Source organism: Nelumbo lutea, chromosome 4 (assembly GCF_056320005.1).
Source record: "Nelumbo lutea isolate HS-2025 chromosome 4, American lotus-T2T, whole genome shotgun sequence".
In the NCBI taxonomy this organism is placed as follows: domain Eukaryota; kingdom Viridiplantae; phylum Streptophyta; class Magnoliopsida; order Proteales; family Nelumbonaceae; genus Nelumbo; species Nelumbo lutea.
In genome coordinates this window covers 97,680,287-97,696,429 of record NC_142687.1, presented here as the reverse complement: position 1 = coordinate 97,696,429, position 16,143 = coordinate 97,680,287, and positions in this window count along the sequence as shown.

Below are 16,143 nucleotides of genomic sequence, written 5' to 3'. Positions count from 1 at the left end.
AATATAGTTTTTAGTATAATAGGTCTATATTGGGTGAGACTTGAGTATCCGGATTATTTATCTAGACAATTGTAAGTCTGTGATTTTGTTCCAATTAAGAATGGATTCAGGAATGAGACCACCCTGTTTCGGTCTAGACCCAATCAGTTGACAACCCAATGTATTGTATATTTGTATAGAAGAGAGAGAAAGAAAGAGGAGAAATAATATAATAAAATATTAAACAAATCTATTCATATGGTCATTTGGACTTAGAAATCAAGACAAAAATCAGGGGCCAAGGGTGGGAATATAACAGGGTGCATGTGAGACCCATTGTCATGGGGTACATATGTTGCAATCATAGTTATTGCTTTTTAATTTTTTTTTTATTTTTTATTAGAATGGGCCATTCGTTCGAATCAAATGGTTGAACCATCGACCCAAAAATCAATAGTCAGAACAGTTCCAGTTCCAAGTCTATAATTATATATTAGATCCCATGCCTATATAGAGAGACACTGAGTGACCATCTAAGCTACTAGACATTAGATGCCCTAGTTGGAGGCGAAAAACATCTAATATTCAATAGTACAAATTTCCAATTAAAATTGGAGGTAGAACCATAGAGGTAATAAGAATATCTAAAAGTTGTTAAGAGAAATAGAAATGGCAATGGGACGGGTGGGGATGGGGGAGTCACCCCCAACCCTTTTTTAATGCCATATTCACTATTTTTTATTTCTAATTTGTTCTAAAAACATTTAAAAATAAACTAGTTACAATTTACAATCCTATCAACATATTCAACCATATTTTTACATTAGACTTGATTTGCAAAGAGAATAAATACAACTATATAAATGTGAAATCTTGTATTGTCACTGTACATATTTATATTTGCTATACACATTCTTCCCAAACTGACCCTTTAACTAATTGACACAACTACTCAACATAAATCCTAAGTAATAAACACAATCATCAATTACTAAGTAATGATCTCGGTGGGGTCGGGTGGTGTTCTCCCCACCCCGTTCAGGGAGATGAAAATTTCTCCATCTCCATCCCCATGAGGAAAGTCATCCCCATCTGCACCCCGTTCAGGGTGGATCTCTATGACTCCATAAGAATAAAAAAAAAAATAGAAAATTTTGCCATCTCTAAGAAAAAATTTAGGCTCAGTTTAAGAATAATATAAATACATAAACATAGATAGTGCAAATACAAGATTTTGCACGAAATATATACAGTGCAAATGCATACAAAATAATAAAAAATATAAGGTTTTGTACTCTACAAAATTGTATTTGTACTCCTTCCAAATTGAACCATATTTATTTGTATTTACATGCTTTCCAAACTAAACCATATTAAAAAAATTTCCAAATCACTGTCTCTTTAATTTTGGCGAAGACAACTTTGTCATGTAATGAAAATTTACCAAATTCCCAATCCCAGCCTAGAATAGAAGTGCTCATTAGGGGTGTCAATGGTATTCTAAAATCTGATTTCGAATTCAAAATTCAATATAAGCGAATAAAATACGGACATGACTTGATTCGATTCAATAAATATCTGAATTCGACTGATTATTTAATTCTTATATATAATATATGAAATATTTAAATATTTTATATAATTTATACATATAATAATTAAATTATATAAATAATTTATATATATATAATATTTATTTTATATATTTATTAATTACCTAAAATAATTAATTGGTCGAATTCAAATTGAATCAAATATTCGAATACTTAATCAAATTTGAATCCAAACATTAATTTCCAATATCCATCAGATATCAAAATTTCAGATTGAATTCAATTCGAATATTGCCAGATTCCATTCAATTCAAATTCGATCCGTTTACACTATATACTGCTCATTGAACATGTTAGACAAAGACAGCCATCTATGCATTTTCTTACTTGTTAATTTTTTATTTTATTTATTCATTAGAAAAAAAAAATGTCAAGACATCTAAAGCCATGATTTGGGAGAAACCCGTAGAATTCAAAAACCAGTAACCAACTAAACGTGTATTGGGTGCTGAGACTTTTGGCCTAAAAATTCGATCTCTCTTATATGCGCGTTTTTTCTGGATTCAACACCGGCATTCCACAAATATTTTGTTTTTGTTTTGGGTGGAAGCACGAATCTAATAACAAACAATAGATCAGTAAATTATAACGTTATCTTCAAGCAACTGTGCAACTTTGCAAGAGCCAAGACTCCGTTTGGTGGCCCTAGTGTATAAACCTGACAAAAATTAATGGGAGTCCACCGTCCTCTCATCACCTCCCAACTCTCAAGAATATTTTTGACGGTGATGTCAAAACCAATGTTATCTGCTATAATTTGGAGATTCCGTTTTTTATTTTTCTTTTCTTTATCTTATTTACTGCAGAGACTCTGTTTTTAATTTAAAAAAAAAAAAATCTCTTTCATCTTACGTAGGCCATCATTTGACGTGGGATCATCTCATTCGTTGTTACGAGGAAACTTGCATATTGGAGAATTGGATTTGTACCTCATAGAGCGGGCTCCACACCAACCTCACACCTAGGGTGGTCAACAAATTAGGTCGATATAGAATCGGAACTGACCGAACAAGAAATATTGAGAAACGGAAACAAAATTGGACAATCGGCTCTGACCCAATATATCCGATTATATGTAATTGCAACCGATCCATTGGGGATCCAGTAAAGTAAACGATCCTGATAACGAGTCCGGATCTCCTGTCCACGAGAATTCTGTTCATGTTTATCGTAACCATATATGGAAAATATTTCATCCTCTCCATAATATTATGTAGGGGGAGATATTTTCAATTCATGGGGGGTAGTGTATTGTGGATAGGTGTGGGCAAAATTCTCGTGGGCAGGAGATCCAGTCTCCTAACTAACTGATCCCCAATGAAACGGAGCCCATATACTTCACAAGTAAAATCTTTGTGAATATGACATCTAACCATATATTAGGAACGTTTTCTATACATATTTGTTAAGTTTACAAGTTATTCGAGCTTGACTCAAGAAAAGTTTGGCTTGGCTTAGTTTAAACCGAGTTTCGAGCCGAATTCAAACCCAGTATATAGTCGTTTGCTAATCGAGTTGAACTTGATCCCAGTGAAACTTGGCTCATGAGGCTCGCAAACCTTGTATTAACTAAATATATAATAAATAATTTTATTATATATAATAATATTTTATTTTTTATGTATAATAGTAAATAATTTTATGCATAATAATTATTTTTATTTAAAAAAAATTGGTTTATAGTCGAGTTCAAGACGGGCCGAGCTCAAACTTGCAAGCTATGATCTGAGCCAAGTTCAAGCTCAAGTCTCTAGCTCGAGCTCGAGCATAATACTATTCCTATGAGCCAAGCTCGAATAACCAAGTATTCAGCTCGAATCCACCCCTACTTGTATAGTAGGAGAACCACCAATAGCCTCAGCCTTAGCGTACTCGTGGACCGACTACCAAACATGGTTCAAAGTATCAATACACCTTTGTAGATCGACAAAGGTGTATCTGTATTTTAAACCATACACCTTTTATTTTTAAAAATTTTTCTTTTCAAATTTTGGTTTTAAACATATTTTTATATATCTTATTTAAAAAAATAGATTCTCAAAAACACTTGTAAAAAGATGTAATGAGGACTAAAAGATACATCTGACGGTATCGATACTTTGAACCTTGCTACCAAAGTGATTATGTAGGTATTTGGCATCGGTGTTGGGAACATCGCACTCATAAAAACGGTGTTGGGCATATAGAGTTGTAAGCATCGTTTTCTTAGAAAATGATGCTTATTTTTTGTTTGGAATTGGTGCTGTCACATAAGCATTTTCTGAGGAAAACAACACTAGTTCTATTTGGTACCGATGCTAGCAACAATGTTTTCAATATGCATTGATCTATATTATCCAACGTCCAAGATGATGCCACATTCATGTCGCATAATTCCACCATTGGCAGCAATGCACGTTTTCTTAGAAAACATTAGATTTGGCATTGCTCTAGACCACACTTTCCTGATTTCCAAGGTGTGGTTTGGAGAAACGTTTTTTTTTTTTGAAAAAATGGTACCAAACAAGAGGGCATTGTTTGAAGCATGGTTTTAAAAAACAACATGAAAACGAAACTGTTCTAGCCACCGGTTTCCAGGTCAACGGTTCGACTGTCCAGTTAGAAATGATGGCCCGTTCCAACAAATAAATTAAAAAATTAATTAAAAATAAAAAAACGATCAAAGCTGTTGAATGGGTCGACCGTTAGGTTCGTAAGGATGACCCATTTTGACAAAAATTTAAAAATAAAAAATGGTCAAAACAGTTGAACGGGTTGACCGCTCAAGTCAATGGGTCATTGACTGATTTAATGGTTTTTGGCTAGTGACCGGGTTTGGGGTAAAACGTAACCAATTGCCTGGGCGGTTCCCAGGCCAAACAGTCTGACCGTCCGGGTCAACAACAATTCAAAAATAATAGTTTGAAGTACTACTTTCTCTGATATAGCACCTATGTGCCACCATTTTCTCAAAAACAACATCAATGCCAAACACCTACTAAGTTTAACTTTGGTTGGTGGTGTTGGGGAAGATGGGGTCACTGTAACTTTGGAGGAGAAGCTCTGAGGCGCGTCTGAAGACACTGTCTTTAGAACGTTATTTGCCCCCACTCAATTTTACTGAGTTTGCTATTGGGTTACAGGCAAATGCGTTCCCAGGATACAACAGAACCTTGGGCGAGAATATGCAACCAGCAAAGTTGAAGAGTCTCCAAAGAAACCTTCTATGAGACTATAGCAGACCGGACTGTGAGAGAGAGAGATAGTGAATTTCGAAATTGTGGTTTTGGAGTCTGATTCATGCTCCTTAAATAACTTGTGAAGAGGTATGAGGAAAAGGTAGGTGCTGGTTTAGAGAAGGCACCTTGAACAGTCACAATTTCAACCATTGTGACTGTTTAAAAAGTTGTTAACAGTTGGTGACTGTTAACTTTGAATTGTGCCTCTTGATCACACCCGGTCGAATCGTGACCGTTGATCTTATCAATTGTGATCAACGGTCATCAACGTACCAAAACCAGAGCCGCCCATCGCAAGCCACGCGGGTGCAAGCAAAGTGCGCCTCTAAAGCGCTCATTGCGCCACACACCGCGCGCACATGCGTGCGCGCGTTGCGCAGTGTCGAATCTCCATACTCTCCTCTACTAAATAAGCTCCTATTGAAATATTGAAAACAAAACTTATAATTTTCCAATGTAGGACAAGTTCAAAACTGGGTTTTTGTAAGAGAAAAACTGTTTTTTTCAAACAAGTGTACAGGTGCAATTTCTCATGTAATTGACCAATCAAACCCATTGGATTTAATCTCTTATGAGATTAAAATCCAACAATCCTCCACATGGATTGGTCAATTACATAGTTATCTCTCAATCCAAACTACTATGACACAGTTATGCATACAAAAGGTGTTTATCAACTTAAACCTCTTGTTAGTATAGTTATCTCAAAGCCTTGTCAAAGTTATTGGTGGTAAGACATTAAACCAACTACTCTCAAGATAGACCAGAGACACCTATACACATAAAAATGTTCAGTCTCTGCAAGAGTTTCAAATTTTGCTCAGCACTGTTATGGCCATGTGCTTCTGTCCTGGTTTCATGAACAATCCCGAGAGCAAACCCAAACCCTCATGAGAAGTGGCACCACTTCTATGTTCACATAGGTGAAGTTCCACTATGTGCTCCGTTATTTGACACATTTCAGAACTTCATTAAGAGTTTATCTCAACCTCTCATCATAACGGACAACACTGTTTATGTTGTGATGGGAAATTTCTCAATGTCAGTGCTAACAGTCACATTGCTGTAACTTGTTGTTACCCATTAAACCCAACACTGATGGCTTTTCAATTTATGTTGGGTTACCATTACAAGTGACTAAGTAAAGGGTTTTAATCCGATCTCTTTGGTTTTCATTCTTACCAATTCTCTGGCTAAACCCTTGGTAAGAGGATCAGCCAAGTTTTTACTTGACCTCACATAGGTTATAGTGATGACTCCATCTTGAATCAGTTGCCTAACAAATTCATGTCTCAGACTTATATGTCTGGACTTACCATTGTAGGTACCACTGTAGGCCCTTGACAGAGTTGCATTACTATCACAGTAAATGGAAATTGGAGGCATAGGACTAGGCCAAAGTTTTATATCCAATAATAAATTCCTAATCCATTCAGCCTCTTTTCCAGTAGCCGCTAAGGCTATGAATTCGGATTCCATGGTCGAGTGAGATATGCAAGTTTGTCTCTTGGATGCCCAAGAGATCGCACCCCCACCAAGGACAAAAATCCATCCAGATGTGGACTTGTTATCTCCATTACCGGCAATCCAACTTGCATCAGTGTACCCTTCTAGTACAGCTGGATAATCACAATAAAACAAGCCAAGTTCCAAGGTTCTCTTGAGATACTCAAGAACTCTCCCAATTGCCTTCCAGTGCTCTGCACCGGGATTACTTGTAAACCGACTGAGTTTACTTACTGCAAATGCAATATCAGGTCTGGTACAAAGCATATCATACATCATGCTTCCTATTGCACTAGCATACTCAAGTTGTGCAATTGCTCTACCAGTATTTTCTACTAGTTTTATACTAGAATCATATGGTGTGCTATATTCTTTAAACCCTAAATGCTTAAATTTCTCAAGTATTTTCTCAATATAATGTGATTGGCTTAGTGCATAGCCCTTACTATGCTTTTTAACTTTTATTCCCAATATGGTATCTACTTCTCCTAAATCTTTCATCTTGAAAATAGAGGATAAGTAGTTTTTAGTTTCATTTATGCCAACCATATTTGTACCCACAATAAGCATATCATCCACATAAAGACACACAATTACTCCATAATTTTCAGTGAATTTTGAGTAGATGCATCTATCAGCACTATTATGTTTAAAACAAAAAACTAGAATGCAGGAATCAAATTTCTCATGCCACTGTTTAGGTGCTTGTTTTAATCCATATAGTGATTTAACCAGTTTATAGACTTTCTTCTCATTTCCGGGAAGAACAAATCCTTCTGGTTGTTCCATGTAAACCTCTTCATTTAAATCACCATTTAAGAAAGCAGTTTTAACATCCATTTGGTGAACAGATAAGTGATAAATGGATGCTAATGCTATAAGCGTTCTAATAGAAGTTGTTCTAGCCACTGGTGCATAGGTGTCAAAGTTATCAATCCCTTCTTTTGACTAAATCCTTTGGCTACCAATCTAGCCTTAAAAGTTTGCACAGTTCCATCAGTGTTGTATTTTCTTCTAAACACCCATTTACATTTTATTGGTTTTGATCCTAGAGGCAGATCTACTAGTACCCATGTGTTATTTGACATTATTGAATCGATTTCATCATTTATAGGTTCCTTCCAAAAGGCAACATCTTTAGAGGTCATGGCCTCACTATAGGTTTTTGGATCATTTTCAATGTTTGGGATAATGGGTATTTTATTTAAAATCTTCTCTCTATCAGCCTCAACAAAAAATACAATTGACTGAGTAGAGATAAAATCTAAACTAAGTGTTTCTCTGTTCTTTGTCTTTGACATCTTCTAAGTCCTATTGTAGGTGTTATAGTTGTATCATTTCTTCTTTCAGTCTCATTATTATCAACAGGTATTGAGATCTGAGTTTCTCTATCATTTCCTGTAGATTCATTTTCTACAGGTTTAGAATACAGTTTATTTTCAAAGAATTCAACATCTCTAGTTTCAATTATTATGTTGGACTCTAAGTCTAGAAGCCTATAGGCCTTGCTATGTTCTGCATATCCAACAAACATACTTTTCTTAGCTCTGAGTCCTAATTTGGTTCTTTTAGCATCTGGAACTCTATAATATGCTAAGTAGCCCCACACTTTTTGATATGCTAAATTAGGTTTTCTTCATGTTCATAATTCATATGGGCATTTGTTATTAACTCTAGAAACAATTCTGTTATGTAAATGACAGGGTATTAGGAGTGCTTTCCCCCATAGGTTTAAGGGTGCATTAGCTTTTAACAACATGCAGTTTATCATTTCTGTAAGTGTTGGTATTAGGAGTGCTTCCCCCCATAGGTTTAAGGGTGCTTTAGCTTTTAATAACATGCAGTTTATCATTTCTGTAAGTGTTCTATTTTTCCTTTCAGTCAGGCCATTCTATTGAGGGGTATAGGGAGCATAACACTGATGTATTATTCCAAATTCTTGACAGAAAGAATTAAACTCATTTTTAAAGTATTCAGCACCCCTATCACTTCTAAAGATTTTAATTTTTTTTTCTAGTTGATTTTCAACTTCAGTCTTATATAGTTTAAACATGTCAAATGCTTCATCCTTAGTTCTCATAAGGTAGACATAGGTGTACCTAGAAAAATCATCTATAAATGTTATGAAGTATCTCTTGCCTCCTCTAGTTAATACACCATTGAGTTCACAGATGTCAGAATGGATTAGTTCTAGAAGTTGAGAATTTCTCTCAACACTAGGGAAATGTTTCTTAGCCATTTTAGATTTTACACATATTTCACATTTTCCAGTTGATTCATTACTGTAAGCAATTATACCTAGTTTGCTCATGTTCTTTATGGATTTAAAATTCAAGTGTGCTAATCAATCATGCCATAAAGAGAAAGAATCAACAATATAAGTAGAAATTTTTCCTTCATTAATACTTAATTTGAACATACCATTACAACCATATCCCTTTCCAACAAACATCCCATTCTTGGATATGATTAGTTTGTCGGATTCAAAGACAACTTTGAATCCCCTCTTACAAACAAGATTTACTGAGACCAAGTTCTTTCTAATGTTAGGAACATGGAGAACATTCAGGAGAGCCAGTGTCTTTCCGGAGGTGAAGTTCAACTCTACGTTGCATCTTCCAGCAACTTTGGCACATGTTTGGTTTCTCATCTATACCTCCTGGCCATCAGTCACTTCTTCATATGTCTTGAATAAGGACTTGTCCTTATAAACATGGACTGTGGCGCCTGAATCAAACCACCATCCAAAAGACGATTCTACCATGTTGACTTCAGTAATCATGGCCACGAGATTGTCTTCTACCATGTTTGCAGACTTGGTTCCGCCTTTCCGATGTCGGTAGATTCGGGCATAATGCCCCTTCTTTCCACAAACATAGCAGGATCCTTTCTTATTGTTGCTATTTTTGAAGTTCCCATCCATCTTTTTTACTTGTAATGCAGGGTTAGTCTTTTTCGATCCGTTTTCCACAAAATTTACCTTAGAGTTCAGCATACTGGTCAAGGTCTTATCCCTACTGTCTCTAATTCGGGACTCTTCTTCAATACGAAGGTGTTGCTGTATTTGCTCCAAGGTAAATTCTTCAGCCTTGTGCAGAAGCTTCTTCCTGTAATCCTTTCAAGAGGGTGGAAGTTTGGCAATGATTGCTCCCACTTGAAAAGATTCAGGAAGGATGATGTTAAGGGATCGAATTTTATTGACTATCACCTGTAGTTCATGAACTTGGTACAGTATAGGTTTATGGTCGTTCATGGTGAAGTCAAAGTATTATGCAATAAGATACTTATTCGTACCTACTTTTTGCACATTGTATTTGAATTCCAGGGCCTTCCAGATTTCTTTTGGAGATGCAAGTTCCTTGTAGAAGTTGTAGAGCCAGTCTAATAAGGCATTCAGTATGTGTTCTCGGCACAGAAGTGAGTCATCTTCCCGTTTTGCTATTTCCTTCTTTAGTTTCTCAGAGTCTTTGTCAGTGGGTTCAGGAAGTGATTGCAGATTCGGATCCAACAGATAGTATAGCTTCAGTGTGGTTAGAAAGAAGATCATCTTGTCTTGCCATCGGCTGAAATTTGCTCCGTCAAACTGGTCTAGTCAAACAAGATCTTGGTTCATCATTTTGATCGAAGTCATGCTTGCTTCCGCCTCCATTGCAGAATAACGTTCTAAAATTGTTGGGGAAGATGGGGTCACTGTAACTTTGGAGGAGAAGCTTTGAGGCGCGTCTGAAGACACTGTCTTTAGAACGTTATTTGCCCCCACTCAGTTTTACTGAGTTTGCTATTGGGTTATAGGCAAATTCGTTCCCAGGATACAATAGAGCCTTGGGCGAGAATCTGCAACCAGCAAAGTTGAAAAGTCTCCAAAGAAACCTTCTGTGAGACTGTAGCAGACCGGATTGAGAGAGAGAGAGATAGTGAATTTTGAAATTGTGTTTTTGGAGTCTGATTCATGCTCCTTAAATAACTTGTGAAGACGTATGAGGAAAAGGTAGGTGTTGGTTTAGAGAAGGCACCTTGAACAGTCACAATTTCAACCATTGTGACTGTTTAAAAAGTTGTTAACAGTTGGTGACTGTTAACTTTGAATTGTGCCTCTTGATCACACCCGATCGAATCGTGACCGTTGATCTCATTAATGGTGATCAACGGTCATCAACGTACCAAAACCATAGCCGCCCATCGCAAGCCACGCGGGTGTGAGCAAAGTGCGTCTCTAAAGAACCTCATTGCGCCACAAACACGCGCGCACGTGTTGCGCGGTATCGAATCCCCATACTCTCCTCTACTAATTCTAAGGAGTGTAAATCAGCTCCTATTGAAATATTGAAAACAAAACTTATAATTTTCCAATGTGAGACAAGTTCAAAATTGGGTTTTTATAAGAGAAAAACCGATTTTTTCAAACAAGTGTACATGTGCAATTTCTCATGTAATTGACCAATCAAACCCATTGGATTTAATATCTTATGAGATTAAAATCCAACAGGTGGAAACCAAGAACTTTTCCTGTTGAGAGAATTTATGGGTTAGACACATTCACAGCACGTTCACCAATTTGCTTTTATTTTTACTCAAAGGCAATTACTAATTTGCCCACTCTCATGATAACGGCTGAATTTCAAGTCTCAACCGGATTCGTCAAATCAGTAGCTTACGTGACAAAGTCAAACCATCCGAGAATACAGTGAAAGAAGCGTGGAAGCTGACATAGGCACATCAGCTTGTAGATGACACATTTAGAAGGGTGACCGCCGGCAGTCAAAGTTGAACAAAACTAGAGGATGACCTGAAGTTTTAATACTAAAATTTGAGCCAAGTCTGCACTGTGACTTGTGAGAATCTGAGGACATCACCACAGTATGGCCCAGTTGGCTTCTTTGCGTTTATTTAATTACAATAACACCTGAAATTATAGTTGTTAGCAACAGAAAATATTATCAATTTAATTAGGACTTTTATCAGGGTTTATTTTTGTTTTAGGTGACATGGTGCCATCAATTGTGTCACTCAGATCCCCGACCCGATATACCCGATCTGATTAGTATGGATCCATGGATTGGTACCCAAACTCAAACGATATGTTGCCCATTTTTACGAGACACACGGAACAGAAACGCTGATGCCCTTGCATAACAGAGCCCTAAGTTTAGTCTATCTTCAATTCTTCATTATTCTTTTGTAAATGTCGTCAGTTAAACTTAAATTGTTATTATATTAATTAATTAATATCGAATAAGGCTCATAGTATCACGTATTGATCCCACCAATATGCTAAATAGTAAATACTGGGAGTTAGGATATGTAGCCAGTTTTGAAGGATAATATCCTTCCTGGTGTAGATGTTTTGTAGGAATGGCAACAGACCGGGTTTAGAAAGGGTTTTGTAAATTTTAGATTTTATCTACTCTCTAAATTTTCCAATCAGTACTCGCTTCAAAACATGTAACGGATTGGATTTGGAAAATCCAAATCCTCTTTGCACATAAGAATGCAAAATCCTCTCTAATCCTATTTTCGTTGTATTTAAGGGCAAATTACTATTATTTCTTATTATATACAAATAATAAAGAAGTAAGATAAGATGAATAAATAGTAAAATTTCTTACTATTTGATTAAGATATGTACAAACTCTTAATCATCCTTCATATAAAATTTAAAATATTATTATATTCAACACTTAATACTTCATATGTTTTTCAACAATATGCAAATCGAGAAATATTGGGTTTAACCTAAATCCATCCTTTAAGCAAAAGAAACCGTCCCAACGAAACAAATAGGGATGGATATACCACCAAATAGGTTAAAAAGTATCATCCCTAATGCTCACCTTTTTTTTTCCTTTTCACTAGACTTTTTTTACTTTTGTAATAACTTTTTTGCTAGATTGAAGATGGACTTTTGCTGTAATGATTTATAATAATTCCTTAGAAGCATAAGAAGCCCATTACACTGTGCAAAGCTGTCCTTTACAACCCAAAAGACAAGAACTAGAAAAATTGGAGCTCACTTAGGTTCGGACACGTGTACAACTGTTTATTAAATTCATTTAATAATAATTGATGGTGCAAGATTTGGATGTTATTAGTTGTATGTCAGTTCGGATGTCGATTTGCTTTATTGGCTGGTTGAATTGCAGAAAATAAAGGCTCAGAGGACCCGGGGTGGCTTATCAGTTTGGGTGCTCCGATGTTTAAGTTTGTGTATGAGCTTAAAACTTGTATGCTAGAAGGCTAGTGAGCAAATAATTGTGCATACCTTGCGTCGTTGGGGTTTGTGCCCTTATATATGTGAGCTATCGTAGGCTTTACGAAACACCTTTGAGATCCCCGGTCTGTGCTACTTGGAATTCGTTTTGCACCAGGAGGTAGATTTTGTGTTAGTCGATAAGACTTATTGAGTCCGTCTGATCTAAGCGGGATAAGGATAAGGCTTGTAGATGTGTGGCGTGATCCCGAAGAGGTCGGAGACAACTGGCTACCTTCTAGAAGTTGGCTACATGTCACCTCGGCAGGTCGGGCTATTGCAAGCTGCTTGGACCTCAGTCTTGGCCGAGGTGCTCAAGGTACCCGGGCTAACCTAGCTTGCTAAGGTGGCAGGGAATGTCGAGTCGTCATCCAATCAGCAGGTGGCTTCCATGTGTCTAGGTGTTGATAGGTCGGGCCAAATTACCCCTCATCAATTGCCCCCCACTCCCGTGCCAGGGGTACTTGACTCGGTGTGGGAGTTCATGACAAGTTTAGATGGATTTGGCCCGGTCTTCATCTTGGTCAAAGTCCAGTCTATGGGTCAAACCAAAACGACCCGACTGGCTCAACCTTAGAGCTAGATCGCGTATCGGGGATGCGTGGATATCACTCGGATTATAAATTTTGTAGATGTCACACGCACTCAACCGATTTCAACCTCGAAGGTCATGGGACCGCCCTCATAGAAGCTGTCGAATCAAATTGATTTGAGCCATCCGTGAACGACAACAATTGCTATTGGTTGTTTCATGACAATTTGCTCAATTACCGTTTAGTTTTGGTTTTTTGTTTCTAGGCAAAGACAATGGGGATAAGATTTTTCAATTGAGGCCGCTAGAGGGAATTGACAAAGAGAAGGGACATCTACCAAAATGGAGGCATGAAAAATGACTCGCTGAAGAGTAGGCTGCATTTCTGAACAGTTGGATGCGATCAATGGCCTGAATGAATAGTTATATTTTTTGAACACTTGGATGACACCCCGACAGTACGAGGGTGATGACTTGTCTTAGACAAAATGATAGAAATCCAGCTACCAACCTACTGAAGACCCAGCTGGCGACCTCATACACAACTTGGGCACCACGTCTAGGACTGACTTGTGGTACCTCGTCATTATCGGTCCAAGGGACCTCAACACGAGGAGCGACCTCCCTCATGGACTTGTCAACTCGATTGAGGTCCAAGTAGCTACCTGCGAGACGTGCTTGCTGACCTCCTCCATGTGTGCATCCCGTCACTCTGGGATCTTCCGGAAGTCAGCTCTCACACCAAATGTTTTGAAGGAAATCGAATAAGGCACAAAGCTCGGTCTACGTTGGCCACTACCTCCGAGGACTCTGGACCAGCCAATCATGTCTTCCCAAAGATCTCGGAGTGGTCACCCTAGGTAATGCAATTCGGGCACTTTGACATTGTCTCTTTACAGGTTGACCTAGCGAACTAGCTAGCTCGGCATCGAAGCCACCTTCTAGTAGGGAACTCACTAACTCAACATCCGAACTATCCTCCAGCAAGGAGCTACTAGATCATGCATCATCAATAATAATAATAATAATAATAATAATGGTGATGATGATGATAATTATTCCAATAAAATATGAATAACCATTATTGTTATTATTATAAAATAAAAGATACACTTTCTTAAATGTTTATTTCTTATTTCTTAAATGCAATTTTTTTTGTATTACATTAAAACAAAATATAAAGATAAATACATGAAATTTGTGTGGATACCTATTTAAGGAGGAATAATAGATTTCCTTTCTACAATTCTAGGGTCTTTATAGAGTGGATTTGCAAAACAAGGATTCATGTAGCCGACCCATATAGTGTGCAGAACGCCTTGATCACTGAATACCAGCTGTAAGCATTTCAATCATGGAATGCAAAAGGAATCAAGAATATGGAAAATTAAAGAAAAGAAGAGATTATTCTAAAAATACCCTTAAGATGGTTGCCTTTTCAAAGCCCTAGATTTGAACCCAAGACTTATTGTATTGTGATATATGGACACCGAAAGTTTGGAAAGGGTCCCATGTATTATTAGTACCAAATTAGGGTTTCTATCTGAAACTTGCATCACATTAATATTTATCTAATGATAAAATTAACCCTGATTAAGCCATAACTGCTATTGACCACTTTGTATGACAAAAACACCTCTAGTTCATTTCTGTCCCCTTATGTTTTTCACTCATTTCACAACCCACCAATGGTTCAATTTAGGGCTATTCACAGGTTGGGTTGGATTGGTTTAGTAATGTTTTTTCAATCAATCCGATATGATCAGGTTACCTATAGATCAAATTGATACCGACCCTCTATTAAGTAAATTGACCTGGTTGATTTGAATTGGTTTCGGTTTCAACCAATTCCAAGATTGCACAATGCATATGAAGTCAAAGTGCTAATATTATATATAATATTTTAGAATATATTTTCTGGAAATATATATTTAAAATCAAAACATATATACAAATATATCGAAATATATATTTTCTAATTTCTACAAATATATATCTGATATATTTCTGAAATATATTTATTATTTAAAACTAAAATATCTATATTTAACAGATATGTTTTCAGTTTTTCACATAACTCGCTTTGGTTCAGTTCGGTTTCGGTTTTCACATATGCAAACCGAAACCGACTGGTAGTGAAAAAACCGGCCAATTCGGGTTGGTTGGTTTGGATTTATTTGTGAATAGCCCTAGTTCAATCTTCTCCCTTGCTTCTCAGACCGAACATTTTGGATAAAAAGGCAAGATGAATAAAGGGGTATTATGGTAAAATTAAAAACTGTTAAGACTTTTAATGAAAAATGTCTGTCAAAAGGGTATATGCTATATCTAGGGTATGTTTAGTTCGAAGGAAAAAGTAAGGAAAGGAAGGAAAAAGTAGAAAAATCTATGAGGTATCAAAAGTCGGGGTAAATTTAAGGAAATTTATGAGAAGTGATGGGGAGATTGATTAATGTGGTCGGCCCTCAGAATAAAGAAAAAAAAGTAAAAAAAAAAACAGAAAAAAGAAAAAAGAAAAACAAAAGAGAAGAAAGGAATTTGTACAGGTGTTATACGGAGTTAGGGTGGTTTAGCATTCACCTTTAAGATGTGGTGGAAGAGAATATACTTTTTGGGCTTTCTTTGATTACTTTCATCCCTTTCCTTGGCAAAATGGAGGGCTTTCTTGCACTCTTTAGAAGCTGTCCTAAAGAGAATCCCTTACAAAAAGCAAAACTAAAAGAAACCCCCATTTACATGCTTCATGAATGGGTCCTGATAGATTACAGTTCAGACTTCAGAGGTTGCGCTTTTGATACAAATATCAGATTGCACCAAGATGACTGCACACCATGAGCTGGCCACTGCTTTATAGCTTCAAAAGAAACATCTCGGACATGCATTCTATGGAGATCCTTACCAAAAAAGCAACTGAGCCACCAGCACACTCATCATCTTTTTTCCCATAAATTTAGACAACTGGGCTTGCTTGCTTGGTCTCTAAGGGTACCATACTATTATGGCCTGCATTTTCTTATTCACAATGGGGTGGATGCTTCTCTGTTATGG